Genomic DNA, 19,630 nt, shown 5'->3' with positions numbered 1-19,630 from the left:
TTCAGTAAGCCAGGAAATTATTGTGATGATCTAAATCTAGTTACTTTACCCTTCAGTCTTTCAATAATTTTTTTTTTTTAATATACCATATGAATACATAATGGAAAGACACGTAAGGAAATCACAGCTACAGTTCATGTGACCTGAAAAGCTCCCAAAATCAGCCATTTCAGTTGATAAGTTAATGTTTTCTGGATTGTTAGAAGCAGTCTATTCATTTTCAAATGTCCAATAATATACTAAAGAATAAGAATAAGAATAAGAATAAGAATAAGAATAAGAATAAGAATAAGAATAAGAATAAGAATAAGAATAAGAATAATAAGAATAGTAGGAGAATAATTATTAATGTTTGAAGTAAGCAGTACAGAATGTATATTTTAATTATAACAAGGAATTATTTGCTTACGTGAATCATACTGATGAATAAATTGATACTGCCAGGAAGTGATTACCTTTTATAGAGAAAAAGCCAAAATTATGAAAAAACTCAGATATACTAATGAAAGTCTTCAGCCTCATAGTAAAAAATAAACACCTGAATATCTGTACACAGACTCAATTCTTATATCCTGAGTTTTATAAAGGATATGTTGTATTTTAAGTAGACCTGATGACTGTAAGAAGAAATATGGCTTTTTTTTTCTTTTTGACATAATGTAAGACTTCAGATAGTTCTGTAGACAAGATAATATAAACTAAAGAAAACATTAAGCTTGTATTAGTCTTACAACAAAGGGAAAAATGCTGGACTGAAATGTACAGTGTGTGTAAATACAAAAAGTGCCATAATTCTTCAAGAAAACGCATGGGAAATCTGCCCTTTAACTCAACAAAAAATGTCATGATATTTGCAGGTTGGAGAAAACAACCCTTTGAAAATAGCCTTTTGACGAGAGCTATTTGACACATTGCTAAAACATATTGTTTCAATGTTTTTTGCAGTGTCATTTCAATCTCAAGCCATTATTCAACTATGGACAATGCAAGCTAAAGCACTGACTTTCTGGGAACAAGGATTCCATGATGACAGTGATGGCACAAACCGCACAATCTCATTTACCTGCAGTCCAGCTATCACCTGGTACTAGCCTTTAAAGGATTTGTCCATCTTCCAAAATCTTCAGTGCAGAACTTTTATCCTCATGGACCATAAAATAAATCCTTTGGCCTGAAATAAGAAACTTCCATGAGAAAACTGTCAATATTTGGAGAAGACTATAATGATAAAAACAGATAGCCTGATTTTAACTCCTCTGTCCGTTAAAACCGTGTATGGTGTGATTGAAGATCTGATGGAATATACCTACCAATAGCTCTTTTGTACCTATGTAAATTTTTTCTCCTCTCGTCTATTTCAATCTAAAGTTATTTACATCTGGATAGATATAATTCCCTCACACACACACTGCTCTTATATGATACAAGGTTCACCAGATTTTACTTGTCTAAAAAGGGTTTGTTTTCAAGGCTTGCAAAATATTTGGGCCATTCATACAGAGAAATAAAGTATTAGAATTTATGAAACAAGACAAAAATATAATGTCTTCGTCTCAGGACAGAATTTCATTTGCATCACTGCTGAAAGATATTTAGCCAGTCTGTTTTCAAAGGATCTGGAGGCTGCACAACCCCTCTGCATTTTTTTACTCCCCTCACTGTCAAAAGTTCTCCCATCTCTACAATGTTTTCCATTACATCCTATTGTGCTCATCAAGAATATGCAGAGTATTTCCTGTTGTAAGAAACTTTTTATGGACTTGTAGACCATATTATCTCCTTTTCTTTCTCTCTCACACAGATATACATATGTATATGTATATACAATTCATTCTACCTTTCCTCATGAACCTCATTTTTTGGTACCTTTAGGCATTCTTGTTAATGTTCATTAGGCTTTTCCTAACTGCTTTATATAATTCTTTAACTGGAATGCCCAGAATTACACAGATTTCTTACTGGAAACTAACATCTCCCAAGGATCACTGAACCATTATTCACTTTTTTTTTTTTTTTTTTTTGGCATTTACTGCTGCTAACACAATGTGTATGACACAACATTGATTCTTGCTTCATTTCATGATCAATTTCAACATTTCTGAAGCCTTACCTATACAGTAAATTATTTCTATGCATTGGTGTAACTAAATATTCTAAATATGCTACATGTGCAGATATGGTTATTGACTATTTCATCTTTGGGACATTTATTCATGATTGTTTAAAATCTTGGGCTTTTTCTGGTTTCCTTCCTGTAACTGTAGACCCTTCCAGTTTCTTCTTTTATAAATTTTAATTAGCATATTTATGTGGTGTCCTTTTGTGTAACTGAATACTGAACAGGTCTAGACCCAAGACAGGCACTTACAGCACTCTGTTCAACATATCCTCTTCTGAAGCTGTGAAGATATAATTCTTCAGTCCCATAGAAGTAAACAGTAACAGAGAGATTTTAAATAGAGGCTATATACTTATCATCTGAGTAATCTGCCTCACAGCATCTAGAATCTGACATATTGAAAGAGTGAGGGTAATTCAAATTAGGACATGCTTTGTTCCCAAAGAGACATGGCAAACTGCAAGATTTAGCAAGGCTACATCATATCAGGCTTCACTGAAATGCCAGATATGGTTAATACAGTGTGTCATAAACATAGTGAATTCTATTCTCCTTCAAACAAATAAATCATAAATCATTCTTCTGTCATTCCACATTCTTACTGCCTATAAGCTGCAAAAGCAAAACTCTGTACATGTCAAATCTCTTTTTGGTTGGCAGTCAGGGGACAAGCACTGCAGTGCATGAGTCTGGCTGAAGTCATATTAGATCATGGTGTCATACCCACAGGAGTAGCAAAGACATGGTCTGACCACTTGAAAAGGAAAGAGAGTAACTCAGACTTAGTGGCCTGGAATAAGGTGTCAGAGAAACATCCATTCCAGACAAAGTACTGCTTGAGTGTGCAGCAGGTGTAAAATGATTTTGAATCAAAATGACAGTATTCTGCTTTTACTGATTCCCATGTATGGCAGTTCTGCTCTGGCAATATGCTAAGAATAATATAATAATATAAAGACAAGTAGGAACTTGCTGCGGAGTAGAAAAGAAAAAAAAACTGCATTCATTTAGCCATTAGCAATAGAAAAGATTGAGATGAAAGGAGAAGAGGTGTGTGGCTCTAAACAGAAGCATGCCAGGTGCAAGTGCAGCCAAGGGTCAAATATTTCTATGCAGGATAGCAACAAGTGTAAGTGTCATAAATACCTTAGTCCTATCACAGTATTCATGCTGAGTGCTGCAGAGAATCAGTCCTATTATTGCAATTTTTCTGTCATAACCATGACTATACTGACATTAGTAAAAGGAAAACATTTTATTTTTGAGATTAGATATAATCTTCACTGCAGCTATTTTTATAAATAAGAAACCTAAATTCGGGAGCACCCTGACAGTTCCAGGAACAGAACAAGACAATGACATAGCAGCAGCTCCTGAATATAACAGAAGGAATCACATGGTGTTTTGCTATCTGAATATTACTTATTAGCATGTATTGACTGATCAAAGCAATTTGTGCACAAACTTTCATAGGAGTGGAGAAGATATTGCAAACCATCAATTTCATAATCTAGAGTTTATCAGTAGATGAAAGTCTCTACATATATTGCAACTGCCTAGAAATTCTAGGATTCGGTTTAAAAACAGCTCCTAACTGAGAATTTAGCAGTAACTTACGATAATGAAAAACCAGCATGCTACCTTTGATGGTCACAGGGGTTCAATAACTCAGACCTCATTTGAAGTCCCAGCATGAGCCTGAGACAGGTCTGAAACAGCCTTACAGAAAATAGTGCTAAAGTAATACCAGCATTTTATGAACTTTGTTTTGCTCCCCTGGAGGTGATATTGTACCTTCATATATTCTGCTAAAAATATTCAAACTCATTATCTTAGTGGATTTAATATCTACTATGCTAATTTAAAAATTACCAGGTTGTAAGAAACTTCTTGATGTCTTCAGCTGTTCTCTCCACCAACTGTTTAAAAAGCATGTCATGGTTTAGGAATGGCACTCCCCAGTTTAGTGCTCCCACTGGGACCCTTCAATCCTTGCTGCCACTCACTTTGCCCCTCTCTTCCTTTCCCCTGTGGCAGGCTGCATAGGAGAGCTGGAGACACAAAGGGTAAAGATTAAGGGCTGAGAAAAGAACAATTTACTAGAAGCAGCAATTAAATAAGAAAACAGCAAAAATACTAATAGCAAAAGTATACAAGAGAGAAGCAAGGGATTCACATGCAAAATGCTCAGCACTGGTGTTACCCTACCCCTCCCTCTGTCTAACTTTCTCTAATGGAAGGGACCCCTTTTGCCCAGAAGTGACTTCCTTCCCTCTACCCCCAGGTGGTGCAGAATAATCTCCAGGGCCTGGCCAAGCCCCCTCCTGGCTGGAACCAGGACAAGCAAAAATTGACATAGATCATGACATAACATTTCATGCCTGCTATACCAACTTGATTGAAAATTAAGTAGTAATTACTTAATTACTGCTACTAATGAAAATTAGTAGCAGACTGCCCTGAAAAACTCTAGCATCTCTAAGTTCTATACTATAAAAATTTTATTATCAATTTTTCCCACCTGAGATACAGATAATTTTAACTACATTTCCTTAGCTTCTCAAAGATTTGGTGTTTCTTTTTATTGGGATTGTGTTGATTAATGTAAGAGGGGTTCTGGAAAAACAATGTAAGGGTTAGTACATTTAAACAGGAAACAGATGGCTCCTAACTGGGCATGCAGGTGAGGAAATTCGAGTCATTGCTTCTCTGAAGGCTAATTTTTCATCTGCAATACCGCTTTTTGGTGAAAAAAATGAAGGAAGAAAGTGGCAGAAGGAAGGAAGTGGCGGAAGGAAGTGGCGGGAGGGAGGGAGGGAGGGAGGGAGGGAGGGAGGGAGGGAGGGAGGGAGGGAGGGAGGGAGGGAGGGAGGGAGGGAGGGAGGGAGGGAGGGAGGGAGGGAAGGAGGGAGAAAATATGTGCCTAAGCAGTACAGAAAACATTTAAATGGAAAAAAACCAAATAACCAAAACTAACAAACAAAACTAACAAACAAGCAAGCAAACACCAACAAACCAACCAAAACAAAGCAAAAAAAAAAAAAAACACAAACAAAAAAAAAACCCCAAAAACAACACCAAGAACCAAGTACCAAATAAGAAAAGAGTGAATGCATGCATTTCATTGGAAGAAGGAATTTAGCTGGAACTGATAAAAGGGTCAGATCCTGATACATAACTGCATGCAACTCCCTTAAAGAAATATGTTCCTCTTTTGTTATCTTTTTCTTAATTTACCCTCTTAAAAGAAAAAAAGCTGTTGCTTTATGATGTGTTGATAGAGAAAGAATAGAGAAAATATATCAGAGTAATAAACAAAATTCTCAGATTTTCCTATCAAAACCCTGTGTTTTAATTTAGTTTCCATAAACCAGAGAAATACACTTCAAAGATCTAAGAAGGAATTCAACATGTTTCTGTGTTAACACAAGGTACTGAAAACTATACAAAAATAAGTAGGGATAAAGGCAACACCACACAAACTTTTAGAAAGAATGTTAATGTATTCAAAATCTCCCAAAACCCTAAAATCAGTCACATTTTCCCTTGCAGCTAAATGTCAGAAGTGCTCAACCCTTTGTAATTGAACTGTCAGTGTCATTGAGCTAATCATCTTTTAAAAAGGTGTGCAGTGCACTAAGAAAAGCTTTTCAATGTTTGAGATCCAAAAATGATATTTTTTAGAATGCCTCATATACACCAAAATAAGAAATGGAAGCTCCATCCATGTGAAAAATTCTTCAATATGTAGAATTAGTGATCCAAAAAGTCAATGGATTTGAATTCCTATCTATATTTCATTGTGACTTTGATGGTACAAAAATTAAATCAGTTCATTAGAGTATCTTTCCACATGTACATTAATACTTCAGAAGATCATATCAACGTCTATCTGTGTGACAGACCTTAACTTACTTGCATACCTAAAAATGTCTTATTCTGTAGCAGGGCAACACAGGACAATCCCTATCCTCAGTCACATCGAGTAGCAGTCACGTACCATGTAGTGAACTTCTTTCAGTCAAAAGTTCACACCTGTTACACCTTTGAAATTTTTGTTCCTTCTGCCACTTTCTCCCTAGGGATTTAGAAGGATGCTAGGGCAAGAGGCAGGAGGCACTTTTTTGTTCTCTTTCAAAAGAAAAATAAACTCTGGTATACAATATAAATATCCTTTCTGTCATCCAAATTATCCATACCGGAAGCTCCTTTGCTCCTCTTGGGCAATCATTCTCCAATCCTCACATCTCTCTCCTGCTTGCAGGCTCCTTCAAAGGAAGAGAGCAGGGGGGTCAGGTTACCAATCAGCTACTGTCCTTCTCAACCAGCACTGACTTGTTGAGCAGCAAGAAAAACACAATCATTCTATTCCGAGAAAAGTATCACTTTCGATTTTTGTCTTAAAGTGTGCGTTACCTATAGGAATTGTGTGGAAAATGGTCGAGGCCTGCATTCTTTTTTTTTTTTTTTTTTTTTTTTTGATAACAGAGGAAGATTTTTATACTTTTAGATCTAAATGTTTTTCTACACCATCACCATACTGCATTTTTACTGTGTGATGTACACAAGCTGCTTTTAAACCAGCTCATCAGAGGGGTATATGCACATAAACATCTGACAGCAGACAGTAGTCCAAGAGCAGCACATAGTGACATTTTGTGAAACATCTTCCAAAAACAACTGCTTTTCTAAAACACGTGTCGATTGCTTTAAAATACGCAGAGAGAAGGGAAAACTGTTTACTCTATGTGATCCAAATTTAGAGCAGTTTTAGACACAATTATTCTTTGTAGAAACATAAAGCCCTAGAAAGAACAGCAAACCCCAGTATCTCACTAGTCTCTATTCATCTTATCTAAAACCTGCAATTTATATGGCTTACCAAATAATCAGTATATTTGCTTTTGGAAGGTATTATTGTCTATGTTGGCTACTGCTTCTTTTGAGAAATCACTGCTTAAGACATTGTTAAAAGAAGACTTTAAACCAATAGAGTAGCAAGTGCCAGTTACATATCAAAGAGAATCAAGAAAACCTTAATTAAGTATAGGCACCCAACAGGCACTGTGGGCCTGCAGTGCAAGGCCCTGCTGTGGATACAGCTTTTTATAAAAGTAACTCTTCTGTTCTGCTCTGTGCACCCATTCCAAATATTTCAGATTTAGTCTACCTGCTCAGACTGACTTTATACCATGCCTTCTTATCCATGCAGAAAATATAGTATTTCTGTCCAAAAATCAAACATTCAACCTGAGTAAAGCATTTTGTGCCTGAAAGTTAATGTATTCTACTGAATATTTTATCTCAAGCAAATAGTAACTTAAAAACTTCAAAAGCTTTGGTTCTTTGGTTCTATATCTCTTAGGAAAAATTCCTGATAATAGAAAATAAAATTATTCGTTTTTAATGTCATTTCTAAACCATCTACACATGATTCCTGTAGACATGGCAAAAATATTTTCATAGAGATACACCAGATTGTTTCAACCCAATTAGCCTTTTGACTTCTCTCCTGTGCAATTGTCCTGCTACAGTGCAAGGCAGAAAGTAAAGGCTCACCACCTGGTTGAATGAAAAATTTTGTCAAATGTCGAATAAACTCAAATAGATAAACATGGAAGAAATACACACATCTAAGCTGAAACTGGTGATTTTAACAGTGAAGAAAACACTTCCATATTAGACCTAAAATCTCATTATGCCCAGAAAGAGAACACACCATACTTTGAGCCAAGAGTTTAGTATTTGACTAATTAAGTTCTTCACAGAAGAGTTCAAATGCAAAGATTAATTATAATTTATCCAGTATTAATGGTGGTAGCACTGGTCAAATTACGTAATTATTTTTAAAAATAATAAAAAACCCACCTTGAATTAATAATTTAGTTAATGAGTAGACTGCTCATTATTGTCAGACCTTTATCACATAACGTTTAACAATATATTGTGGAACCTATAGCAGTGTCACTGAAAAATTAGAGCTGAGTTATTTTTGAAGTCCAGGTGTTTTTACAGTTATAGCTGTTTCACTTTTAACTTGTTTTCAGTTATAACATTTTTGGAATATTTTTCAAATTCAGCAATTTTGGATTAAGGAAAATATAGAGGAGGAATAATGGAGCAACTATACTTAGTAAATGACTGTGATAGCCCTTTAGAGAAGAAACTTCTTTGATTCCTGCTCCACATCCTGAATAGCACCAGTATGAACCTGAGCCTGCATTTCCTTAACCAATGCCACAAGACCCACCCAACTGAACAACACAATGTCTCCAATCATTTCCATAAAATATTGTGAAAATCTCTTTTTTAAAAATTTCAAATGTGATTAATGACAGAACTAATTACAGCTCATGAAAATTACAACAAAAGAAAAACAAATAATGTCATTGTGAATTACACATTCAAATCTTTCCTCATTTAGTTGTAAAAGTCAGTATATCAAACCAAGAGATGATACTCCCAAAAAAGGACAGAGGTCTTCTGAAGTGGGTGGGTTTTTCAATGACAGTGCAAGTGCAGAGTATCTAAGTGACTATAACATTTTAGGAGTGATGGATCTTAGGAAATTTATTGCAGCAAAAATAATCAAGTTCCACTTTATATCCTCTTACTGCTTGCATAATTCTGAACTGGGCTTCCATTGCCATAATGAAATTTCTCTGAGTATTACAATGAAATTACTAACATTGATCACCCTAAAAAAAAAGCAGAAGCAAAACTATATTGTTAGTGAATAATATCACTGTCTTACCTTTTTAAAATAAGTTTTAAAATAACTTTAACATAGTTCATTTTTGGAGTAAGTTGAGATTTTTTTTTCTTTATATTATTTCCTTTATTTCATTCTCATCTCTGGAGGAATTAGGTATTTTAAAATCTGTAAAAACAGTGTTCCAACTTTCGGTATAAAAATAAAATTGTAGTAGTAAATTTTTATATGGAATTAAAGAAAATAGTAGTTTCTACTACAGGTAATTACATAAAGTTGAGATTACTGTATTTTAACAATGGTCTAGAACTATGAAAACAATGTTGCTTATTGTAATGATGAATTAGCATTTAGTTACTTTATTAAACTATAAAACGGTAATCCAATGATAAAATTAAATATTTTATTTTTTATTCACATATAAAATGGAACAAGTATTCTGTACCTCAGAATACTCAGGCACCTTTAAAAATCCTGATTTAATCTTGTTTACAGAGAAATGGGAATTTAAAATCAGCTTACCTTGACAGATATGCAAATCTTGGAAAGCTATGGAGATTATCTATTCCTCTATGCCTGTGTTACATCTATTTTAATGTTCAGGTCTGTACATTAAGAATGGATTCATTTAAATAATTTTAAATCCCATACAGTCTCACACTAATTTCCAATGAGAACTGTGAAGAAAAAAGAAAAAATATATTTATTATATAATACCTCTTTTTATAAGGAAAGGTAAATGCCACTTTACTATCTGCTTCCTTTGCAAATGTGTATTTAAAACTTAAAAGTTTCTTAAATAAAATACTCTTTTTGCTCCTTCTGGCCTCCTACCCACAAATGAACAGTACAGATTTAATATTTTATATTCACAGTACACTTTCCACTCTAGTAGGGCAGGAAACATAATTCTGAAGACATATTTTAATATTTAATTTCAGCTGAAAGTAAACATAAGAATGTAATGAAGTTACCTGCAAAAAAGTAATGCTCCAGCATCCTGTTTATTGGCTTGGAGACAATTGGCATTGCCTTGCCACACAGAAACTGAGCAGGCTTCTCTGTCTTGATTCAGGACAGCCCAACAACACTCAGGGAAACTAATCCAGAATACAAAGAGGGTGCAAACTCCCAAAGAATACAATGTGCAAACATGTTGGATAAAGCCCTCAGTAACTAAGTTGGTGGCTTCTCAGACACTGACTGCTGGGTGCTTTCTGCTAAACTTGGGATATACTCTTAGAACTACCATGCTTCATCCTTTTCCTTCTGCTGCTAGGAGACAACACATTTTCTGACTTCAGAGTAGTTTAGAAGGTGCACTCCAAGAGATGATGCTCATCCTTCATCAGTCCATAAAATGAACTGTTATAAATTACTCTGATACTTTCCTTACCCAGAAGCTTTATCAGAAGTTTGCTGAAATACAATGAATGTAATGTAGAAGATTTCAGCAGCAAGTTCTGTCTTTGTTTTCATAATGCCATGACATATAAGTAGAGTGGAAGAAAGGACAGAATGTCACACGACAAACCTTCACACCGTGAAAAAAGAGTATATTCAGGAAGCAAATGGATATGAGTAGGAGGAATGAAACATAAGTTAACAGTAAACATGACTCAGATTCACAATAAACTGAATTTGACCTTAAAAATAAAGCAAAATTTCAGGTTCTAGCATTCCTTAAATAAAATTAAAAATCTGCTTTTTTACCGTATCTTTCTCATGGTCATACATGGTGCAGCTGGCTTACACCATGTGCTCTGTACAAAGTGCAAACATACTTCTGTGTTGTGTCCTTGATACTATGTTTAACTGCTTGATGCTGTATTTTTCAGAAGACTAGAAAATATGCTAAGCTTTTCCCAAAAAGGATACTGCCCACTAATATATTTGCCACAAAATCTTTTAATTCTCTATACTATTGTTCCAAATATCCCTAGTGAATTACTTTCAAATAAGACACTTCTAAAATATCATTTACAGTCCCAGAAGGATTGGCAATCTTACTTGGTTTTGTATCTAATCAACTTTTCATAGGATTTCTGAGTTATAAAGAAAAAAAGAAGAAAAAAAAAGAAAAAAAAGAAAAAGAAAAAGAAAAAGAAAAAGAAAAAGAAAAAGAAAAAGAAAAAGAAAAAGAAAAAGAAAAAGAAAAAGAAAAAGAAAAAGAAAAAGAAAAAGAAAAAGAAAAAGAAAAAGAAAGAGAAAAAGAAAGGAAAAAAGAAAAAAGAAAAAAGAAAAAAGAAAAAAGAAAAAAGAAAAAAGAAAAAAGAAAAAATAAAAAGAAAAATAAATTAGTGCTGTATAGAGATGACATAAAATAAAATAAATAAACAAATGTATAAAAATAGAAACAGATTTCTTGCTAAGAATATTCTCTCTTTCATAAAGAAAATTTAATTAAATCTTAACTAGCTCTTGAGCAAGGAATATTTTCTTTGTCCAAAATAAAGAAGATAAGACCTTCTCTCCAGCCATGCTGCCCTTTCAGGATGAAAAGAGGAAAATAAGTCTGGTAAGTCTTATGCCACCAGGTATAATTTAAGCATAAATCATTTGCTTTATTTCTTGAAAAGAAAAGACAATACAAACTTATCCAGACATCATCAGAAACATATCCTTAGCATGTACTCATCACTTAGAAATGAGTTTATTTTAGAATTTAAGCTTCAATTTAAATAATACTGAATACACACATAGGGACTTGCAGAGGTTTACAGACACATTTTTTCCCACTTTCTGGTGAGATTTACCAAGGCTGCACATCCTTAAGGCACAGTAGATGGTAGACTAGTTGAGTGTCTTCCTAAAGAATTACTGGAACAGACACAGGATTCTACAAGACAGCATTCAAACATGGGTATTTTTGAATATACTAGTAGGTGAATACAAGGCTTTAATTTCCCTCAGAATTACAGGTTCTGCAATCACACACTACGACTACTATAAAGAAATGAATGGAAATGCAGTAATATTTTTTTGAGACGTAACATTAGAATGCTTTCAGACTAATATCACTCAAAGGCTCCTCTATATTTTAACTTCTTTTGGAGAAAGAAATTACCTGCATTTGAATTGTATGCATGCTACATATTCTGGTTACAGGACCAGGAACATTTGTGAGATGTATAGGTAGCCCATGGTGCAAATAAATTTCTAGTTTTGGTTAGCAACTATCAGACCTTAAAAACACCATTATGGTCAGATAGTATCAGAGTCAGAGCACATGAAACAAGTTAGGAAGCACACTCAAGGAAATTTGGGAAACAAAAAATAACAAAGAATGTATTAATAATTATGGTACTTCTAAAATAGTGTTTGCTTTTAGGAATTAAAAAATAAAAAATTGAGCACTTCAGTTTCTTTTTCTTTTACTTGTTTCACTTAATGTGAGTAGTGTGGACCTTAATAGCATGATTATGCATCTGTGTTAGAGGTTTTTCAAAGGGTTATGAGACACTACAGAAACCATCCATGAAGTCCCTAATCCCTCAGAATAACATGTCAAAAAATCTTAGAGAATACTTAAAATTTTTCAAATATTTCTGCTTTAGAATAAGACCACAGAGGCATTAGATTTTGACCATTTTAATGCATAGCACATGTTTTGTAAGTGCCGTTTAATATTCTGGGGTTAAGAATATGCAGGGAGGGATTCTATTGGCAAATAATTACAGTACTAAAATTAATGTTTTAGACAAGCTTTTTCTTGCAGACTGACAAGTCCTTTGGAGTTCTGATAAAGAAAAACTACTACATGATGACATTTGGTTTGTTTCTAAGTCATGTTCTACCCTCCAGCTGGATGTAGTAGTACTCCCAAAGGCATTCATTTTCCTCAGGGGATGAGAGATGTGCATAAGAAATCTTCCTACATGCAATATTTTATTTATTTTCTATTCTATTCTATTCTATTCTATTCTATTCTATTCTATTCTATTCTATTCTATTCTATTCATATTTATTTTTTTAAATAAAGAATGAATATTCAAATTTAGTACTGGAAGATCAATCACAGGAAAATTATGAGAAATATTCTGTCATAAAAGCAGTTCGTCCCTCTGCATGTGGAAAACAATCATAGTGTAAAATATCTGAAGAAAATCACAGTTCTTTTACAAAAGAATAATTATTCATATACATTTTAAGGCTGCTTACATTCAAAAATTTCATGTTGGAATGAATAGAGAACAATATTTAACAGCATTTGTTATATATTAGTTATTTTCCAGAATGAGAAACTACGTAGGTGATATAATTAATTTTACCCACAATATTAAGGGTCATATATTTTTAGCTAGATATTTTTTCATCTAAAAAGAAGATTGGGTTAAGGAATTACCTTTTTTGGGCTGGCACAGCTATATAACACAAAGTTAGGAGTCCATCTCAATAGACAATTATATTAGCAATATGATGAGCAGTATCACTAAAAGAAGTTCTGTTTGGAAAACCACATCATGTCCATACATTTCCATGAACTCAGCCCTAAGTGCATCCTATATCATCATAATGGTGAAACTGCAGCCCTAGAGGTACAAATACATCACTGAATGTGTCAGATTTGCTTCAGAGGCAGTTCTACCAACCATGCTTGCCCTTTACCTCATATACAGCCCACAGTTTCTCTTGTCTAGCTCCAATAATACTAAAATTCAAATTCACTTTGGGGTGTTTCTCCTTTATGCATATGGACATGTAGTTATAATGCTGATTAATCACTGGTGTTGTAAACAATATTTATCAGAAGCACACATTAAAAATTATGTGAAATATGCTCAACTTCACAGTTAAATATTAATTATTATAATAGATTTTGAGGCCTTGGTAGGTCATTTGGAGAAAAGTTATTAAATCTTTCCTAGCTTGACTTGGAGTTATCAAAAGAACCACATTAATTATTAACAAGATTTATTAAAGAAAATTATGAAGAAGTGCTTCTAATGATGAATATTACTGCTTAGATGGCAATACTAATATGCTCAGCTGAAATTTGACACAAAAAAAAGCATTACAGCACCAAGTCAGCATAGTTTCCCATAAATACTGGACTACAAACACTGGTAGGGCAACGGAATAGAGAGTATTAAAGGTCTCCATAAAGAGACTTCTCTAGTTGCTGAATCAAATGTCATCTGTCAAACAAACTAAAGAAATGAGTCATCAACATCTCACTTAACTGTAGAACTTACAAGCCCAAAGACAAACTTCTGAAGGTGAATTACACCCCAAAGTACTTTCAAGACTGAACAAGGGAGATTTTTTAGATGTTTACTGAAGTTGTCCATCTGAAGAGAAAGTTCAGTAAGGCCTTGTAGTCACGAGATCATAAAAGCCTAATGTGTAAGAAATATTGTGGAAGCCAAGGGAAGAGTGCCTTTCCTGTAATCAGACAAAAGTGTGCATACACTGCCCTAAAGCACAAGCCCCAAATATCCATCTGGAGTGGTTTCTGGACAGTGACAACCCCAAAGGCTGTGACATATTTTATGATGATAGTGGGATGGTGTCAGAAATTCAGCAGATGGCCATACAGGATAGAGCTACACAGGCTTCCTCTTGCACCAGTGGCATTCACACAAAGAAACCATCTGGGCATCACTAATAATGTTCTTGAAAATTCTTCTTTACAGTTGAAGTAATGCCTCAGCATATACTGCATTTCTACCACCTGTGTATATTCCAAATAATAAGTGGACTATAAGAGGTCAATTAAAGATGTTGTTTGCATGTTGTTATTGTTCTGATCTACTTCAGTCCATGTCACTGACTTTACTTGTCTAAGTTTGTTAAAGACATAGATTGGAAGCATGAGGAGTTCTAAAAGAGGGAAGCCAAGTTCCTCACTTCTCATCCACAGAGGAGTTTATCAGGTTCAAGAGCACTTATTTTGTTTCATTAGAGATTTCAATCTTAGTAAGAAACATTTAAACTCTGTCCTATCCATTTCTACTGAAAGCTTTCTCTTAAATAAATAAGTAGCGCAGAGTACCTTACCTAGATTCAACACAAGGACCTCAAAGACTTCATTAGAAAAAAAAAAAGGAATTATTTCCCAAGTTTGGTAATTAAAATATGTAGCTAATATCCTATATTTTCCTTTTTATTTTTCTTTTTTTCCTTTTCAGAATTGGCAATTTTGTAACTAAACACAATCCAAGTTTGAAAAGACTTAATAATTAACAATTGCATTGTTATAATAATTCACATTGTATATCTAACCAAAGGAGATAGACTAAGTCACAAATGAGTAGAGATATTTTCAGTCTTTTCATTGTCCTCATTCCAATTTTGTTAAAGTACTTTGGAATTTCATTATTACATTTTTTTTGAAAAGAGGGTGAGTGCAACAGTGAGCAACCTAAAAGCATGAATTTTTAAAATAATGAAACACAACTGTGTACCTAATACTAAAGAAAGTAAAATTATTTTTCTATTAATCTTTTCCTCAACAACCAAGTTTTCCTCTGAGTATAAAGCATACATCTAACATGGAAAAGGGACAGGTGTCAGTAACAACTATGTCTTCTACACATTTCTAGATATCCATGCAAAGCAGGTACATTATTAACCTTATGGGGAAAATCAGAAGTCATTACTTAGTTGAACAATATGAAGCTGTTTGAAAATAAGCTTGATATAACTTGTCTGTCAAGGACAAGAGGAAAACCTTCTAACATTTCACTTGTTTAGTGTAGGTTGAGCACAAGTCCAAACGGGTTGTTTCCAGTGATGCTCGGAGAGCTGGCTAATGGATTTGCAAAACCATCCTCTCATTTTTAGAAACTTGTGGATATAAGAGCAAAATCCTAAAGATTCAAAAGGAGCACTGTGTAGAGAGGATAAAGAGAGAGGGTTTGTTTAACCTGAAGGAGAAACAGCTTTAGAGCCAACAAGTAGCACGTACCAGCATCTGTAAAGAGGTCACTTAGAAGGTGGAAGCAGAATCTTCACAGTGGCAGGAAGAAAATAAATAGATAAAAGTTGAAACAAGAAAGGCTTAGACTGTGTGAAAGGATAACTTTCTTTCAGTATGAGAGCAGTCAAACACTGGAACAGGTTGCCCTGAGAAGCTGTGCAGTCTCCCTCTCTGGACGTCTTCAAGACATAACTGGATAAAGCCTTGAGCAATCTGATCCGATGTCTCAGCTGACTTGCCTTGTGTAGGAATTTCAACCTCCTGGGGCCCCTTCCAGCTTGAACTCTTCTATGACACTCTGACAGTAAACTTTCATTAAGTATCCAGAACCAGTAGAAAGGAGGCGAGAGAATATTTTTTGTTGCAGGTTTCTAAATAAGCCTTACAGGAAAGGAGATGGACTGAACTTTTAATAGCTATTCCTAAAGTCACAGTATATCTTGAGAAGTATGTTAGGAAATCAATTGTTTCGCTTTATATTTATGAAAATAAATTTAGAATCCACAAGAACAGATTGTTCCCCACTGGAAAGCAAAAAGGCCCACACTGTTAAAACAAAGATGGCTCTCCAGAAGTCACTGTACATGCTCTTGCATTAAAAGGAGTGTTTGATGAGAAAGATTATGTATTAAGTTTACTTAGCATGATGGACAGTACGTGAGTATTATATCACTTTCTCTAAATTTAAAATTCCAATGTACTTAGAAGATAATTCAGTATTCACATTTCTTAGCACAGACTAATCTCAAACAAACACTGCTGATTTCCAACTGACATTCAGAATGTGCAGTTGACAAATGGGAAAGGAAAAAATTAAGCAAGTAGAGGAAAAGGGGGAAAAAAATCAATATGTGACTATCTGAGTTGGAAAGAAAAAGACCCTCTCCTTTGCATTTTTCCCATCTTAATCACATTTTAAGATGCCTAATGCTCCACAAAATTGTTTGTCTGTGTTTCTCCATGCTTATTTTTAACTTCCAGATACTTAAAAATAGCAATTTTCTGCTGTGTTATGTGTCATCTTTTTCAATTAAAGTAAAAGGTTTGTAAATGCAGGCTGTAGAATTAGAAGTGACTATAGTCCAGGAATATATTAAGTATCTTATGACCCACAAATATTAATGAAAGCAATATTATTAGTATGGGAATCTTCTAGGAAAGGTGATTCACAGAAAGTAAGACAGAATTCAGGAACTGAGAGATATGGGGGTTGACTGAAATTATTGCATCAACTTTATGGCACTATTTTTTATTTTTAATCTTCATAGTAACTTCACACTATTGGAAGGAATCCTTTCTACTGTCAGAAAATAATGTTTGCTTTAGCATGCAAGCCTATTCTGCACATGCTTTTTGTAATATTAAGGCAATTGCAAGTCAAAAAACATGAAGTTTATTATTTCAATACAATAAGAAAGCAATTGTAAATACATGTTTCTTCCCTCAAGCTCAAATATTAGCAATATTTTGTCCTTGCTTAGCTAAAAGCAAAAGTTCCAATTTTCAGTTCAACAAGCTCAACACAAACTGTCATATTTTATTCACATATACACAAGCAAAAACTCCCTTAATCCTCATCATAATTCTACTTAATCCCTTCTATAAATTTTATTTATTATAAATTTGACAGAATTACACCTATGAAAGATAAACAGATTCATATCATTCCACTGATTCCTATGAGAACATTGTACACCCACAAAGCAGATGTATCATAGGTTCTTTTTAGGTTTAAGATATACATTCTGAAACCATACAAATTATAAATAATTTGTATAAAATACAGTAGTAAAATGGGGCTGAATGATTAAGCTGAAGAGATATGCAATCGTTTTACCATAGAGAATAACCATGAGTGCAAGAGAGAAATTAAGGTGAAAGAAAGAAAGGCTTAGGTCAGCAAAAGGATATTACAAGTAAGACAATTTCTGGAAAAGAAGTTTCAAGGCTCAGAAATTCAATTGTATTTAAGTTTTGAATTTGGTACATAATAAAATAATTCTTTAAAATTGTTTTACAGGTAAGTCCCAAAAAAGCCTGTCTTTAAGTCTAGAGTTTGAAGTATTCTACTCTTCACTAAAAAATTTCCTTTGATATAAGAGATGGTGGAGATTTTTCAGGCTCAGTAAGCAACATAACATCTCAAAGAATTTGTCACAGTTCTAGTTTCCCATTACAGACAAAAAAAGTGGTGTCGTGGAGGACAAATAAGATACAGCCAGGCCTTTTTATATCTCTACACAGAGGCACATTACCCATTCAGTGTAATCTCTCATTGTTCTTAAGATTGGATTGACTGTTATGTTCATTGTTCATGAAGACTCATAATATTTCTAATTTACCTTCCTCCTTCTTCTTCAAAGAAAAATAAAGCTCCTGTATCATTTTGTGGGAATTTTTTCTTTCTTTTTAGATATTCCATGAAAATTATGAATTTTGAATTATCAAGAAATTAAAAAGAATTTTTTTCGTAAAATAGACAAAGAAATTTGGTCACTTCAAAAATTTAATCTAATAGCCTGACTCACAAAAGCAGAAATATATTTGCTTCCTTCTTAGTTGTCTTTATAGATAAATAATGAAAGCAAATGTTAAATGCTTGTACTTTGAGAGGAAAATCTGCTTTGTTGCATAGTGAATGTATAATAGCTTCACTTATATCCATATATCCCAGTTAAAGTGAAAATACTTCAAATATATTAAAAACAAACAAAAATCAAAGCCCAACAAACAAAAGAACTCCACAAAACAAACAAAGCAAAACCATCTATTTGGGGTCAAAGATTAGAATAAATAGTGACCTCTCTTTTTAAGCTATCTGAAATAACCCCAAATACAATTTCATTTCCCTGAGCACATTTCACCATAAAATTTCTATAATCCATTTCAGTCCAAGAAAATTCAGGGATGCAAAAGAAATTAGTTATAACCCTTTGAAATCTATCAATAAATGTTTAGCAGAAACTCTAACAATTTTCTGTTGTTATTTTAATCTAACATCTCCCCTGAAACAGAAACAAAAGTCTTAACAGCAAGGCACTCCTGATATCATCCATATATTTCCTATGTTAATATGCAGCTCAAATCAAAGGCCATTCAGAGTTCAAGATGGTATTGCATTCACATCACAAGGAAGACAAGGCCATAAGAAATATGTGTATTAGGGAAATCTGCCCAATAGAGTTATAAATACTCTTCTAAAATTTGTAGTTAAGCCTCTCTGACTCTCACAACACAACTACAACTCTACTTACATATAAAAATTGTTTCATAACTTTCAATCAAAATAAATATTTTCTGTCTGATATTAAGACAATACAAGGTGACCTGATATTTTTAAAATCTCATTAATTTCTCATTTTCTGCAATACAGGAAGATAAATACAGAGACACCAGAGACATATTTCTCTTATTTTCAAAATCTAAAATTATGATGATAACATCACAGAAGAATGCACTGGCATAGAAAGGGCCAGAATCTCTCATGCATATCTAAGACTTCTGAACAGCCAAAAAGATGCAGAAGAAAAAATGTTGGTGACTTCTAAAGTTTCTCAATTTTAACTTTAGCTCAGCATCTTTAGATGTGCAGTCTGAAGTACAACAGCTTCACAGATGGTGTTACTGTGTCCCTCCAATGCAGCTTCTTACTGCACAACTAATTTCACACTGACATTGACTGTCTGCACACCTGTACAGACATCTGGTTACATATATTTAAAACATATTTAAGAACTAGTATTTGACTTTAAAATGAAATGAACTTTTTTTCAGTCTTTGCACAAACCAAATATGATTTAAATTGATACACAGTTTTCAGTGAAAATGGTAACATGATGAAAAGTGTCCAAAGTTGGTTTTGGTTTTTTTTTTTAAT

The 19,630-nt window shown here is 33.7% G+C and overlaps 1 long non-coding RNA gene across 1 annotated transcript; it reads right to left on the bottom strand.

Moving 5' to 3' along the window:
* Positions 1-1,071: 1,071 nt before the first annotated feature.
* Positions 1,072-6,447, bottom strand: LOC135289840 (uncharacterized). Its single transcript, XR_010352580.1, has 3 exons — positions 6,319-6,447; positions 3,992-4,170; positions 1,072-1,171 (listed from the first exon to the last, which is right to left on the bottom strand). It is a non-coding gene; the product is annotated as an uncharacterized LOC135289840 (long non-coding RNA).
* Between the last annotated feature and the right edge of the window lie 13,183 nt (positions 6,448-19,630).

This window comes from Passer domesticus, chromosome 1 (genome assembly GCF_036417665.1).
Source record: "Passer domesticus isolate bPasDom1 chromosome 1, bPasDom1.hap1, whole genome shotgun sequence".
In the NCBI taxonomy this organism is placed as follows: domain Eukaryota; kingdom Metazoa; phylum Chordata; class Aves; order Passeriformes; family Passeridae; genus Passer; species Passer domesticus.
This window is presented reverse-complemented; position numbering and strand designations above follow the sequence as displayed.